The sequence below is a fragment of the Setaria viridis genome, chromosome 1 (genome assembly GCF_005286985.2).
Source record: "Setaria viridis chromosome 1, Setaria_viridis_v4.0, whole genome shotgun sequence".
Lineage (NCBI taxonomy): Eukaryota > Viridiplantae > Streptophyta > Magnoliopsida > Poales > Poaceae > Setaria > Setaria viridis.
In genome coordinates, this window is record NC_048263.2 from 16351991 (window position 1) to 16368358 (window position 16368).

Genomic DNA, 16368 nt, shown 5'->3' on the forward strand with positions numbered 1-16368 from the left:
ACCTGCCTAAGACTACTCCAGAAGGAAGAGAACAAGTGCAAGGGGGTTCTCACCGTGAGCGGGAGGCGCGGCGACGGCGGACAGAAGCGGCGGCGGTTTAAGGCGTGCCGGCGAAGAAGCCGGGCAACAAGCTGCTAGGGTTGCTGGTGGGGTGTGGGCGGAGGTGTGGACAGAGGGAATCGACGGGAGGTGCGGTGTGGTGGGAGTATTTTGCTCGGCAGCGGCAACTGGGACAGAGGCGCTGGCGGCGGTAAAAAGAACGGCGGTGAAACGGCGGCGCGGGAGCGGTAAATATACGAATGGTTTACCGCGCGCATGGGCGACACCGTGGCCTACTCGTAGGCTTGCGTGGTGAGGAGGTGGCATAGCCGTTGCGCTGGCGAGCGACCGAGAGCGGCGGCGGCGACACGTCGAGCTCGGCTCTACTGCTCTTCCCCTTTCTGATTTCTGGCGCCCGAAATTCAGAGCTTCCCCACGGTGGATTTCCAATCCGACGGTGCATATGTGTCTTAACCAAAATTGTAGATAATCTCGAGCTTTCCACTTCATCTATACACCTTTGCCCGAGATAAACATCAAAAAGTCTTCAAATTTGAATTTTTCTTTGGGCAAATGATTGAACCCTTTTACCCTTCCATTCAGTTTCGTCAGTCTCCCGACAGCAACATCGATCTCACTTGGTGAATCAATTTAATGATCGAATTCCTTTTCTTCCAGTCCAACTTCTCTCCATTTATGTTCTACAACATCCCAGGGTTCCATTTTTCTCATGAACATGTACACCTTTTAATCTACATTCCTCTGAAATCAACTCCAAAGTCGGCCATATACTGTCATCTTCAGACTTAGTCATTTTCAGTATGACAGTCACCTGTGACAATGTGCTGACTTTGAGCTCAAATTCGAAATTGTTCCCTTCCATGTTCCTGGCCAACAACACCCAATTCTAGGAGTCCAAAGTTCATACTTCAACATGGTATAGTTGTTCTGATCCACTTACTTGAAAAATTCATCAGAATTTAATTTCCAAAATGGACTCTGAGGCTGTTTTGCTGAATTCCTGTTTTCGGACAATGAACAGTAACTTCAGTATTCCCTTTTCTTTCTTTAATTCCTTTAAGATATTTAGGACCATTTTTGTTTCAAATTCTTGATCCTCAAGTTCTAGTCACTCTTACACTTCTATTCCATATTTTTGCCGAATTTTTCTAAATTTCAAATTCAAAATTCAAATTTCGGCTTCTTTTTGTTTCTAGAATTGCTTCCAATTCATCAATGTCACTTTAATGACTTAAAATGGCAGGTGTTACAGCCTCTCCTCCTTAACAGAATCTCGTCCCGAGATTCCCGGGGTTAAATCCTCGGTTTTGAGAATGGAAAGGAAACTGCGTCAGGTCAACTACTCTTCTCTTTTCTGTACAGGGATAGTGGGGTGGTGGCTTTTGTTTATCTGTTCCTGACGGTTTCAAATAATTCTGGATATTTAGACTCTAGGTCTTCAGCTTGTTCCCAAGTAGCTTCATCCGGAGTATGATTTTTCCATTGTACCTTGTAAAACGTGATACTCCTGTTGGAGGTATGCCCTAGAGGCAATCATAGAGATGATGATATTCAATTTGTATCCATGATTTGTATATTGTGTTCATTGAATATCCATTAAAGGCTACTTGAATTGATTTGCAATTATGTGAATTGTATGTGAAACTCTTTACTTGTATGGTTATTCTAAAGTTGTCCCTAGTCGGAGTTCATGTGAGGACACACATGAATATTAGACTAGCACATGCATTAGTTGATGACTATGTTTCACAAGTCATGGACATGGAGATGTTGAACTAATAATGTGGACACATGTGGAGACATGTGTTAGGACTGACCCAACATGAGAAGTAGTTCTCTCTTTAAACAACATATACGCTTTGTCCTTAGACCTGAGATTGTCGCATGTATTCTAGATGTGGATCGACCTACTTAGGGGCTATCAAACGCTACGCCGTAACAGGGTAGTTATAAAGGTAGCTTTCGGGTTTGTCAAGAAGCATGCTATGAGACATGGTCAATCAAGATGGGATTTGCCCCTCTCTGATTGAGAGTGATATCTCTGGGCCCCTCGAGTGATCGGATCCGAAAATGCATGGCCATGCTACGTACGGTTAAGAGTTAACCTACAAAGGGATTCCGAATCACAGGATCGAGAAAGAACGGTCGGCTTGAAGCTTGACCAAATATCGTGAGGCAAAGGGAATAGCATGTATATTATGTTGTGATGGTTCGTCTGATATGATCTTCGTGTGCGTATAGGAGTTGGCACGTCTTGCTAGAGGCCGCTACCGACTATTGGGCCGAGTAGGAGTACTCGGGCCATGTCTATACGTATCCGAACCCATAGGGTCACACACTTAAGGGGCTGGAAGCCCAATTCGGATCTGATCCGAGTTGGATTAGGTTTAGGAGTACTAATGGGCCTCGGATCCAGAGGCCCATCAGGAACCTCTATAAATAGAGGGGTGGGGGCGCCCTAGGGTTTACACCTTTTTGGCGAAACACACCTGCCGCGCCTCCCACGCCCTCGCCTGTTGCAACTCGCGGATCTAGCAATCCGGCTTGCGACGCTTCCTCCCTGCACGTGTGGATACCTTGGAGGTGTTGCGCCTGCAGCACTTGGACGAGCCATCGACGAACCGCCGACGAGCCACGACGAGCCGCGGTACCGGAGGCGATCTTGCTGTGCACGTGGACGAGCTGCTGAGGAGCTGCTGGACGTGATCGACTACGTACGACTACGTGATCGTCTTCACTGCATCGACGCATATCTACATCTTCCGCACCAGTAGTGCGTCGAGTGGTAATCCCGTGATCCTTATACGGCAGTTCTTCCTGGTTATACGCGGTAGAAAATTTTGATTTGCGCTAGTGTAGCCTACCTCGTATCCCAACAGTGGTATCAGAGCCTTAGCTGCTTAGTTTTGGATTCGGGATTTGTGCATATGGAGATATGCGAGTTCTCTGTTTGATCTATGTCCTGATTTCGTGCCCTTGTTGCAATGGTAGTGTAACGACATACTCCTACCGGTCGGTTTCCGCCATCGGAGTTAAGTGATACACGTAAATCTAGTTGCAGTGAGGGAAGATCAATATGATTGGTAAAATCGAAATCCAGGGTCATACGCCAGGCACATTAGATGTGCAATAGTAGATGGGATCTACTGCCGGGGTCGGGATTTTGCCGTATGCGCAAGCTTCGGTAAATCAGCCGTAATATGAAAAGAAGTGGAGTTTGAAAAAGGGAACGGAATGGTCAAACCGGAACTGCTAGAGGAACGAATTTTCAATAGCATAACTTGGGCTCCTAGAATATGGGGCCGTAACTTTTCGGTACGATCTCGGATCGGGGCGATTTCTATACGAAAATTGATCTACAGAAAAAGTTACACATGAATTTCAACCGCTTCGCCGTTTTCGGCGAAATTAGATTCCCCAAATTCGGCTTGGAAGATGGAGTTTCGGGCCTCCGAAGTTTGGAACGTTAGGACGCCTAACTCTGTTTTGCAGGATGTATGTATGTATCTTGTGATCAGTATGGCCCCCTTGTGTATGTGATGCATGTGTGTAACTCATTCGTGACCTGCGTGTCGCACGTACGACAACACGGCAGGAGCCATATGTGTTGTCACTTTATTGTATTTAATGGTCTGCGTACCAATCTGTGATGATCCAAGCAACTATGTAATCTTCATTACTAGATTCTTTACTAGCTATTAGGTGTAATAGCATGCTCTAGTTCTTGGAGGACTCATCACCAGGAGGATGGCGCACATAGAACATGGAGATGGAGATCACCATGGTGAACAGGTTCTATGGAGATGGAGATCACCATATGGAAACGGGCCATACTGTGTCACAACTGTGTGAATGCTATTCTGTTTATGTTTTACTTTCTGCATGCTGTGATGTTAGAAGTAGAACGATCCCTCACAAAGTTTAAGTTAGTATGCCCTCCCAACTAAAACTTGCACCGTCCCATGTCTTGTACAATTAGTGGTGGGTCTATGAAATTAGGGTGCCACTAGTTTTCCTTGATTAGACGGGTTTGTGTCGGACACTTACACGCATAAGGGTTGGTTTGCTTAACAAGGTTATCTTAACGGTTATGAACCTTGTGGCATAAAGGTTGGGCGCGGAGACATAGAGATGTCACCCAACAACAGGAGTCATATGTGATATGATTAGCAAAAGTTGCTTACTGATCTACCTCGTTTGCTAGCGGTGATGCTAAAGCTCACTAGTAGACTTGTTAGTTGTGGATCCTGAATCACTAAGTTTCAATAGAGGGATATTGATTTTAGTGGGAGTAGATTCTGTTAAAATAGTTTAATGTAATTTGCTCTATCATGGATACGTTTGTCTTATTGTATTTTGCATTACTTTTGTTGTAGATTAAATGGCACCTAGCAACACCACCACATCGTTTGCATTGCGTTCGGTCCTTGAGAAGGACAAGTTGAATGGAACAAACTACTCGGATTGGATCCGCAACCTGAGAATTGTTCTCAGGGCTGAGAAAAAGGAAGATGTTCTAGACAACCCACTACCAGAAGAACCTGCTGAGGATGCACCCGCTGCTGCTAAGAATGCTTACAAGAAAGCATGTGATGCTAACCTTGAAGTAAGCTGCCTTATGCTTGCTTGCATGGAACCCGAGCTGCAGATGCAGTTCGAAACAAACCATGAGGCGCACGATATGATCGTGGCGCTTAGAGACATGTTCCAAACACAGGCCAAGACTGAAAGGTTCAATGTGTCTAAGGCCTTTGTTGAGAGCAAGCTAGCAGAAGGCGTAGCAGTAGGACCACACGTAATCAAGATGGTTGGTTACACTCAACGGTTGGAGAAGCTAGGCTTCCCACTGGGCCAAGAGTTGGCCACTGATTTCATTCTTTTGTCTCTTCCTCCTAGCTATGGGAACTTCATCTCGAACTACCATATGCATGGGACGGAGAAGGGTCTGAATGAGCTGTGTGGCATGCTTAAAACAGCAGAGGCTGACATAAAGAAAAGCGCTAGTACCAGCCATGTGATGGCGATACAGAACAAGCCCAGCTTTAAGAAGAAGGGCAATTCTTGGAAGAAGAAGGGCAAGGCTGGAACGTCCAAGCCAAACCCACCGCCCAAGGTTAAAGCTGGACCTGGACCTGCTCCAGACAAAGAGTGCTTTTACTGTCATGAACTTGGTCACTCGAAGAGAAACTGCAAGCAGTACCTAGCTTCGTTGAAGAACGGCGGAAGTAAGAGTACTTCTACCTCAGGTACGCTTGTTGTTAATGTTATAGACAACATATTTCTCGCTGATACAGTTATTAATTCTTGGGTATTTGATACCGGATCGGTTGCTCATATTTGCAATTCGATGCAGGGAATGATAAGAAGTAGAAGCGTGGAAAGAGGAGAAGTTGATTTCCGCGTGGGCAATAATGCAAGAGTTGCTGCTTTGACCGTCGGGACGATGCAACTCCACCTCCCATCAGGATTTATTATGGAGTTGAATAATTGTTATTTTGTTCCTAGTTTAAGTCGAAACATTTTGTCTCCTTCATGTTTGATGAAGGATGGTTATTCATTTGCGAGTGAAAACAATGGTTGTGTGATCTCTAAGAATAATATGTTTATGGCTTTTGCACCCATTGTGAATGGATTATTTGTTTTAAATCTTGATGGTTCACCTGTCTGTAATGTAAGTGCTAAAAGGCCTCGGCCTAATGATTTGAGTCCTACCTACTTGTGGCATTGTCGTTTGGGTCATATAAGTGAAAAGCGCATGAAGAAGCTCCATTCTGATGGACTTCTAACTTCGTTTGATTTCGAATCATACGAGACATGCGAGGCTTACTTGCTAGGCAAGATGACCAAGACGCCTTTCACAGGATTTCCTGAGAGAGCAGTAGACTTGTTGGAACTCGTACATAGTGATGTATGCGGACCAATGAGCACGACGGCTAGAGGAGGATTCCAATACTTCATAACTTTCACTGATGATTTTAGTAGATATGGCTATGTCTACTTGATGAGGCATAAGTCTGAAACCTTTGAAAAGTTCAAGGAATTTCAGAATGAAGTTGAAAATCAGCGTGGCAAGAAAATTAAGGCCTTACGATCTGATCGTGGAGGCGAGTATTTGAGCCACGAGTTTAGCAATCATCTAAAGAGTTGCGGAATTGTTCCACAACTTACGCCGCCTGGAACACCTCAGAGAAACGGTGTGTTCGAGCGACGTAATCGAACTTTGTTAGACATGGTTCGATCAATGATGAGCCAGTCGGACCTACCGTTGTCATTTTGGGGATACGCTCTAGAAACAGCAGCTTTCACACTAAATAGGGTACCACAAAATCCGTAGTTAAGACACCATATGAGATATGGACTGGAAAGGTTCCTAGTTTGTCTTTTCTAAAGATTTGGGGATGTGAAGTGTTTGTCAAGCGACTTCAGTCGGACAAGATCACACCCAAGTCGGATAAGTGCATTTTCGTGGGATATCCAAAGGAAACTTTGGGATATTATTTCTACAACCGATCAGAAGGCAAAGTGTTTGTCGCTCGGAACGGGGTTTTCCTAGAGAAAGAGTTTCTCAAAGGAGAAAAGAGTGGAAAGACAGTGCATCTTGAAGAAGTTCAAGATGAGCCGATCGGGCAAGAATCAATGAGTGATGCTAACATAGCAGAACAAGTTGAGATACCCATGGCAAGAGCAGCACCGCCACAACCATGAAGGTCGGCAAGGCTCCGCGAAATGCGGGAAATATTATTGTTGGACAATGATGAGCCTGCGACATATGCAGAAGCAATGATGGACCCAGACTCCGAAAAATGGCAGAGTGCCATGCAATCCGAAATAGAGTCCATGGGAGACAATCAAGTTTGGAACTTGGTTGACCCGCCTGATGGTGTTAAAGCCATAGAGTGCAAGTGGATCTATAAGAAGAAAAAGGACATGGATGGAAATGTTCACATCTATAAAGCACGACTTGTCGCAAAAGGTTTTCTACAAGTTCAAGGAGTTGACTACGACGAGACCTTCTCGCCCGTAGTGATGCTTAAGTCCATTCGGATTATTCTAGCTATAGCTGCATATTTCGAATCTTATATGTGGATGACATATTACTGATTGGAAATAACATTCCTATGCTTGAGTCCGTAGTATTTCTAATCTTATATGTGGATGACATATTACTGATTGGAAATAACATTCCTATGCTTGAGTCCGTAAAGACTTCACTGAAAAATAGTTTTTCGATGAAGGACTTAGGGGAAGCGGCATATATTCTGGGCATTAAGATCTATAGAGATAGATCGAGAAGGCTTATAGGTTTGAGCCAAGATACTTATATTGACAAAGTGTTGAAGCGGTTCAGCATGGAAGAGGCAAAGAAAGGGTTCTTGCCTATGTCACATGGCATACATCTCAGCAAGACTCAGTGTCCTTCGACTGCTGATGAGCGGGATCGCATGAGTAGAGTGCCATATGCCTCGGCTATTGGATCTATCATGTATGCAATGATAAGTACTCGCCCAGATGTTTCATATGCGCTAAGTATGACAAGCAGACACCAATCTGATCCAGGTGAGAGTCACTGGACAGCGGTGAAAAATATTCTTAAGTACTTGAGAAGGACTAAAGATATATTCCTCGTCTATGGAGGTCAGGAGGAGCTCGTTGTAACAGGTTACACCGATGCTAGTTTCCAAACCGACAGAGATGATTCAAAGTCACAATCAGGATTTGTGTTCACGCTAAATGGTGGTGCTGTTAGTTGGAAGAGTTCCAAGCAGGAGACGGTGGCCGATTCTACGACAGAAGCCGAGTATATCGCGGCTTCGGAAGCCGCGAAGGAAGGTGTTTGGATAAGGAATTTCCTAATTGAGCTTGGTGTGTTCCCGAATGCGTCTAGCCCATTGAATCTCTACTGTGATAATAATGGGGCAATTGCGCAAGCAAAGGAGCCAAGGAACCACCAGAAGAACAAACACGTAGTGCGGCGATTTCATCTCATTCGAGACTTCGTTAACCGGGGTGAGATCAAGATATGCAAAATACACACGGATCTGAACATTTCTGATCCGTTGACAAAACCACTCCCGCAGGCTAAGCATGATGCGCATGTAAGAGCTATGGGTATTAGGTACCTTCTAGATTGACTCTAGTGCAAGTGGGAGACTGTTGGAGGTATGCCCTAGAGGCAATCATAGAGATAATGATATTCCATTTGTATCCATGATTTGTATATTGTGTTCATTGAATATCCATTAAAGGCTACTTGAATTGATTTGCAATTATGTGAATTGTATGTGAAACTCTTTACTTGTATGGTTATTCTAAAGTTGTCCCTAGTCGGAGTTCATGTGAGGACACACATGAATATTAGACTAGCACATGCATTAGTTGATGACTATGTTTCACAAGTCATGGACATGGAGATGTTGAACTAATAATGTGGACACATGTGGAGACATGTGTTAGGACTGACCCAACACGAGAAGTAGTTCTCTCTTTAAACAACATATACGCTTTGTCCTTAGACCTGAGATTGTCGCATGTATTCTAGATGTGGATCGACCTACTTAGGGGCTATCAAACGCTACGCCGTAACAGGGTAGTTATAAAGGTAGCTTTCGGGTTTGTCAAGAAGCATGCTATGAGACATGGTCAATCAAGATGGGATTTGCCCCTCTCTGATTGAGAGTGATATCTCTGGGCCCCTCGAGTGATCGGATCCGAAAATGCATGGCCATGCTACGTACGGTTAAGAGTTAACCTACAAAGGGATTCCGAATCACAGGATCGAGAAAGAACGGTCGGCTTGAAGCTTGACCAAATATCGTGAGGCAAAGGGAATAGCATGTATATTATGTTGTGATGGTTCGTCTGATATGATCTTCGTGTGCGTATAGGAGTTGGCACGTCTTGCTAGAGGCCGCTACCGACTATTGGGCCAAGTAGGAGTACTCGGGCCATGTCTATACGTATCCGAACCCATAGGGTCACACACTTAAGGGGCTGGAAGCCCAATTCGGATTTGATCCGAGTTGGATTAGGTTTAGGAGTACTAATGGGCCTCGGATCCAGAGGCCCATCAGGAACCTCTATAAATAGAGGGGTGGGGGCGCCCTAGGGTTTACACCTTTTTGGCGAAACACACCTGCCGCGCCTCCCACGCCCTCGCCTGTTGCAACTCGCGGATCTAGCAATCCGGCTTGCGACGCTTCCTCCCTGCACGTGTGGATACCTTGGAGGTGTTGCGCCTGCAGCACTTGGACGAGCCATCGACGAACCGCCGACGAGCCACGACGAGCCGCGGTACCGGAGGCGATCTTGCTGTGCACGTGGACGAGCTGCTGAGGAGCTGCTGGACGTGATCGACTACGTACGACTACGTTGATCGACTATGTACGACTACGTGATCGTCTTCACTGCATCGACGCATATCTACATCTTCCGCACCAGTAGTGCGTCGAGTGGTAATCCCGTGATCCTTATACGGCAGTTCATCCTGGTTATACGTGGTAGAAAATTTTGATTTGCGCTAGTGTAGCCTACCTCGTATCCCAATAACTCCGAGTTCGGGTATCTCTTGTCTTTTGATCTAGAATTTTAATGGGCCTTTCCTCATAGGTTAGATCTGGTTCAAGCTCAATTTCCGGATCTTCTAGAATCTCTTCTGGAACTCTTAAGCACTTCTTAAGCTGGGATACATGAAATACGTCATGTATAGAAGCAAGTTGGTTTGGTAATGACAGCTTATATGCCACCGGACCTTTTCGTTCCAGAATCTCATAAGGACCAATATATCTTGGGGCTAACTTACCCTTTACTCCAAATCGTTGTACTCCTTTCATCGGGGATACCTTCAAGTATACAAAATCTCCGGTATGAAACTCCAAGGACCGTCTCCTTTTATCCGAATAACTCTTTTGTCGGGACTGGGCTATTTCCAAATGTTTGCGAATCTTCTGGACCTTTTCCTCGGTTTCCATAACCAGGTCTGATCCCAAATGTGTCCTTTCTCCTACTCCTGACCAATTTAAAGGAGTTCCGCATCTTCGACCATACAGGGCCTCGAAAGGTGCCATTTTAATGCTAGCTTGATAGCTATTATTATAGGAGAACTCCGCTAGGGGCAAACATTCGTCCCATAGCTTAGAGAAGGTAAGGACACATGCTCTTAACATGTCTTCCAAGATTTGATTGACCCTTTCTGTCTGTCCTCCAGTTTGAGGATGATAGGCGGAACTTCTAATTAGGGTAGTGCCCATGTCCTTTTGCAATCGTTCCTAGAATCTGGAAACAAACTGGGAACCTCGATCAGAAATAATGGTCTTTGGCACTCCGTGCAAGGATACAATCCGGGCTATATAGAGTTTAGCATATGTCGACACCGGATAAGTAGTCTTGACTGGAATAAAGTGAGCTGATTTAGTAAGACGGTCGACAATAACCCATATGGAATCATACCCTTTTGAAGTGGTAGGCAATCCAACTATAAAGTCCATGGAAATATCCTCCCATTTCCATACAGGAATTTCTGAAGGTTGTAGTAAACCTGCCGACTTTTGCAATATAGGCTTAACTCTTCGGCAAGTATCACATTCAGCTACATACCTTGCAATTTCAGGTTTCATCTTGGCCCACCAAAATCTTTGCTTTAAATCTTGGTACATTTTATTACTTCCGGGATGAATAGCAAACTTAGACAGATGTGCTTCTTCTAAGATCAATCTTCTTAGATCCTTATCTTTAGGAACTACTATCCTTTTTTTGAAGTACAGTCCTCCATCTGCTTCTTGATTAAATTCGGGGACCTTCCCTTCGGCTTTTTGCTGATATAGTATCTTAATCCATGGATCTTCTCTTTGGGCTGTTATAATCCTTTCCTTTAGGGTATCTTGTATCATAATATTCTGAAGGGTGCCTTGTTTCACTACTTCCAAACTCAAATCTTCCATTTCCTCACATAAGGTCTTAAGGTTAGACTGGACGGTAGTGCAGTGGCATTGGGCCTTTCTGCTCAAGGCGTCGGCTACCACATTAGCCTTACCAGGATGATAATGGATTTCTAACTTATAATCTTTAATCAGTTCCAGCCACCGTCTTTGCCTCATATTCAAGTCCATCTGAGTAAAGATGTACTTCAAGCTTTTGTGGTCAGTAAAGATACGACATTCACTACCCAAAAGATAGTGTCGCCATATCTTTAATGCATGTACTACGGCAGCAAGTTCTAAATCATGGGTAGGGTAATGCTCTTCATGACGCTTCAGTTGACGAGAAGCATAAGCAATAACTCTGCCTTCTTGCATAAGAACACACCCTATGCCTATTCCCGAGGCATCACAGTACACATCAAAGGGTTTCTCTATGTCAGGTTGAGCTAGCACTGGGGCTGTAGTCAGCAATTTCTTTAAGACTTGAAATGATTCTTCACACTCAGGTTTCCATTCAAATTTCACTTCTTTCTTCAATAATTATGTGATTGGTTTGGAAATTTTTGAGAAATTGGGGATGAACCTACGGTAATAGCCGGCCATTCCCAAGAAACTTCTTACTTCATGAACAGAGGTTGGTGATTTCCAATCCAATATGTCCTTGACTTTTCCGGGATCTACTTCAATTCCTTTTTTGGATAATATGTGCCCAAGAAATGGAACTTTCTTTAACCAGAATTCACATTTACTGAACTTGGCATACAACTGGTGTTCCCGGATTCAATTTAGAACAATGCGCAAATGTTGCGCATGTTCCTCTTCGTTTTTAGAAAAGACAAGGATATCGTCTATAAAGACGACGACAAATTTATCTACTTCTGGCATGAATACTAAATTCATGAGATACATAAAATGCGCTGGGGCATTTGTCAGTCCGAAGGACATAACCAAGTATTCATATAGTCCATATCGGGTTGAGAAGGCTGTTTTAGGTATGTCTTCGGGTTTTATCTTAATCTGATGGTATCCTGACCGAAGGTCGATTTTTGAAAAGACCTTGGCTCCAGATAACTGGTCAAACAACAAGTCAATCTGTGGCAGCGGATACTTGTTTTTAATGGTTACCGCATTCAAAGGGTGGTAATCCACACATAGCCTCAATGTGCCATCCTTCTTTTTAACAAATAGAGCAGGGCAGCCCCATGGTGAAGTGCTAGGTCGGACAAAACCTTTATCCAACAATTATTGGAGTTGTATTTTTAATTCTGCTAGCTCTTTAGGTGGCATTCGATATAGTCTTCTCGAGATGGGAGCGGTGCCTGGTTCTAACTCAATAGTAAACTCTACCGCTCTATCAGGCGGTAGCCCAGGCAGATCTTCTGGGAATACATCTATAAACTCATTAACCACAGGAATAGATTCTAGAGTCACTGCTCTAGTCTTTTTGACCATCTGGTCCAAACAAGGATGAGCGGGTAATTGGAGCTCAAAAGGGTGGCCTTGGTCATCTTTCATACTAACGACCCGAGTATCCATATCAATTTGAACCTTATGTTCCTTCATCCAATTTACTCCCAAAATAATATCTATTCCTTGATCTTCTAGAATTAAAGGATAAGCACCCACCTTATTTCCTTCTAGGTTTAAAATCACATTGCGAGCTACTTGATTTGTATTCTGTGTAGCTCCAATAGCTTGAATAGCATACTTGACATTTAATGTATGTACCTCTAATTGGTGTTGCATGACAAACCTTCTACTTATAAAAGTATGTGATGCGCCCGAATCAAATAAAACCATGGCAGGATAATTGTTAACAAGGTACATACCTGCCAGGATAGGCTCTCCTTCTGGGATTTCCTCCACGTTCATATAATGAGCTTGTCCTGTCTTGGTGTTCACAAACTTACGACGGACAAACTTTTGCCCAGCGCCTTGACCCGAGGTTTGAGCCCTTAAGTTTGCGTTTCCCCCAACCTTGGGAAAACGACAGTCCCGGGCGAAGTGTCCCGGCTTTCCACAGTTAAAACAGACCTGTGGATTTCCTGGAGGAGTAGGGTTACGAAACCCGAGAGGTGGTGCAATTCCAGGACGAGGAGCAGCACTGGGAGCTCTAACATTCCAAGGCTGGAAGGGCCGCTGCTGAAATGAAGGCCGATACATGGGTCGAGGAGAACCTCGATATACCACCCTCATTCTTTGTGGAGCATTCCCAAAGTTTCCAAAAGGAACATTTTTCCTTTTCAAATCTTCTTCTTTCTTTAAGGTTTCATCCAGGATCCTCATCTTTTCTTCCGCGGTAATGGCTGTACTTACCGCAGAGCTATAGTCGGCAAAAGTGCAAGTGGACAACTTCTCCTGCATCCTTGCATTAAGCCCTCGAAGATAGCAATCTCTTTTCTTGGACTCGGTGTTGACATGTTCTGGTGCATATTGGGCTAACTGGTCAAACTCACTGGTATACTCCAGAATACTGCGGTTTCCTTGCTGTAACCCTAAGAACTGCTCCAGTTTCATCCTCATGATACCTTCCGGCACAAACTGTGTCCTGAAGGCTTCCTTAAAATTCTCCCATGTAACCTCCCTTCCAACTGGCTGCCTAGCCAAATAGCTGGTCCACCAGGTCCTAGCGGGACCTTGGAGCTGGAGTCCTGCAAACTCGGCCTTTTGAGTGGTGGTGCACTGGGGGATTACTCGAAACTTCTGTTCCATTGTTTGAAGCCACTCATTAGCTTCCAAAGGATGCTCAGCCTTCAAAAATATTGGAGGGCGGGTCTCCAGGAACTGGGTGTAAGATACACCCCTCTCTGGATCCCGCCGATGTCCACCATTACCAGTGTTCTGTACAATCATTTGAAGTAATCGAGCTTGTTCTGCCCCTGAGTTCATAAGACTGGCTATAGCATCTGCCAGCGTTGGTGCTCTTGGTAAATTCTCCTCCTGACCCCCTGAACCTGAAGCTCGTTGTCCTCTTGGATCCGTCATGCTGCTAAGAGTAAACAAATTATTAATATCTAGGGTGCATTTTATCAACGGTTCCCTGCACACTAATATTTCACACATCATAGCATGACCACACATAAACCACACTTATACACATATTTATTTATAGTACATGCCCTGAAGTTACTTTTTACAAAAACCATCGTACTACTCCGTCCACCACATATATCTTACATAAATATATTACAACATCTCTTAGATAAGGTTTTACTTCAACCATCGTAAGGGAAACTGCCTAGTTCCTCGGCATTTAGTCCTAGTCGGGCCATTGCTGCTTGCAGGATATCTTGATCTACTGTCATCAACGTTTGTCCTGGAGGAGCGACGGGTGGGGCTTGGTTCACTGAGTTTTCACTTCCTGATTCCGGCCCGGGATCACTCGAAGTGTAAGAAGTGTAGGATGCGGAGGTGCTAACTCCGGAATTTCCCTCCATCTCTTCGGGATCCTCCTCTTCTTCTCCATCTTCTGGCTCCTCTTCTCCCCATTGCTGCATTGGCCCGTAGCCCTGTGGATCTAGCCCATCGGCATTTGCATTGGCCCAGGCAAATTGTTGATTTCCCGCGGGAGCTTCACCCTGATCGTCCTCCATGTCAACATCAAACCCTTCTAGGTTCTCATGAGCATACAGATCAATCTCAGGAACTGCAGGTGGAGCAGGATCTTCCTCCACTTCTATGACAGGTACTAATTGGTCCGCTTCTTCCGGGTTTGGTGGCTGGGGCTCTTCTGGTGGTGGAGGCAGTGGAACATTGACGATGTTCTGCGCAGGTACCTGGGCCTGCATCTCCTCCAAAGCCAGACGAAGTGACAGGATCTCGTCCAGCTGCTGGAATCTTTCTGCTTCCAGCCTATTGACATTGGATTCGGCTTCCTCCCTTGCTCTATCTGCCATGCTCCTGCTGGCCTCTATGAACCCTTGCATCACCCTGAGTTTCTCTTCATAATCTTCAATTCTTCTGGATTGCTCCCTCATTATTTTCTCCATGTCGTGCTCTCTTGCCAATGCCGCCTTTTTGTACAACTCCTTATCATGCCGGGCGCCCATCAGCTCCATCTTAGCATCTTCATTTTTCTACCTCTGATTGTAATACTCTCTGATGCAAGATTGATGTAAGTTGTACATGGCCGTCATGTAATCAGAAGCAGCAGCAACCAAGATATCGTGCTCTACCCGAGAGGTGTTCTTCAAAGCTTTAATTCTTCTCTTCCAGATCCCGTCATCTTGATTCTTGATAGGATAGAACCGAGCAGAGCTCGATCCTATCTCCGCTTTGTGATTTTCACATAACTCGGTAAGAGCAGTCATAGCCGCCCTTTCCATCGTGTCATTGAACTCGAAACCTGACTCTATCACCTCTTCTAGACGCCAATTGGGACGGGTGTCATCATCTGGAATATGCACATAAACTGTGCAGTACTGTTTGTGACCCGTATCTTCCTTCCTCCAATAATATTCTGGGGGATTGTGAAAGCCTAATTCTTGTAGCGTCTTCCAAAGCAACTGCACAAACCCCGGCTTATCCAAATAATGGCCGCGGGTCCATCCATCTTTATCAGTGTATCCTTCTTGAAACATCCTATAAAAGAAACGAGGTCAGGTCTAACGGCACTCACCAAACCCAAAAATTTTTAAAATATGCTTATGCAACATGATGCAACGATTCCTACGGACTCATAGACTTATATACACACCCGTAAACAAATTGGTGGCATCGTAATCTCTTCCTAAATAACAGACTATCGAATACTAGCGACACGCAGCAAACAGTTAGCATCTGCAAAACAAACAACCGGTTAAAACTACTTCCACCTGTGACTCATATTTTCGTTATTTTAAAGTAGAGTCTCAATTTTAAAAGGTAATATCTGTTGATTACCCCAACCTACGGCTCTGATACCAGCTGTGGCGGAACCATCCAATTTAAACTGGTTTAAATGCGCCTAATTGCTGCCGACGCAGCAATTATTCGAAACGCATTTAAAACAGTGTAAATCCGGTCGTCCGTCGAGTGTCCCTAGGACTCCTCGAAAGATCCACGTCGTGTTTCATAGCCATACATCAGGATTGTATCCGCGATGGGATAACATCAACAAATATTACATTTTTACATACATATAAAAGGTACGAGTTATTACAGAACATAGATTGAAGCAAACTTAACAGTGCAGTGTTAGACAGAGTTCTAAGATTTAAAACATAAACAGTTCAGGAGGAGATGAGCATTTAAAAGCTTCTTCTTAAGGGTATTGTGAGACTCATAATAATACCCTAGGGCTTCGGGGCTTCCTCCTCTGTAGACTCCTGCGGTGCTTCTGAAAGATAGCCACAAGGGATAACCCTGAGTACGGGGTACTCAGCAAGTCTTACCCGACTAACCAGTATAATAG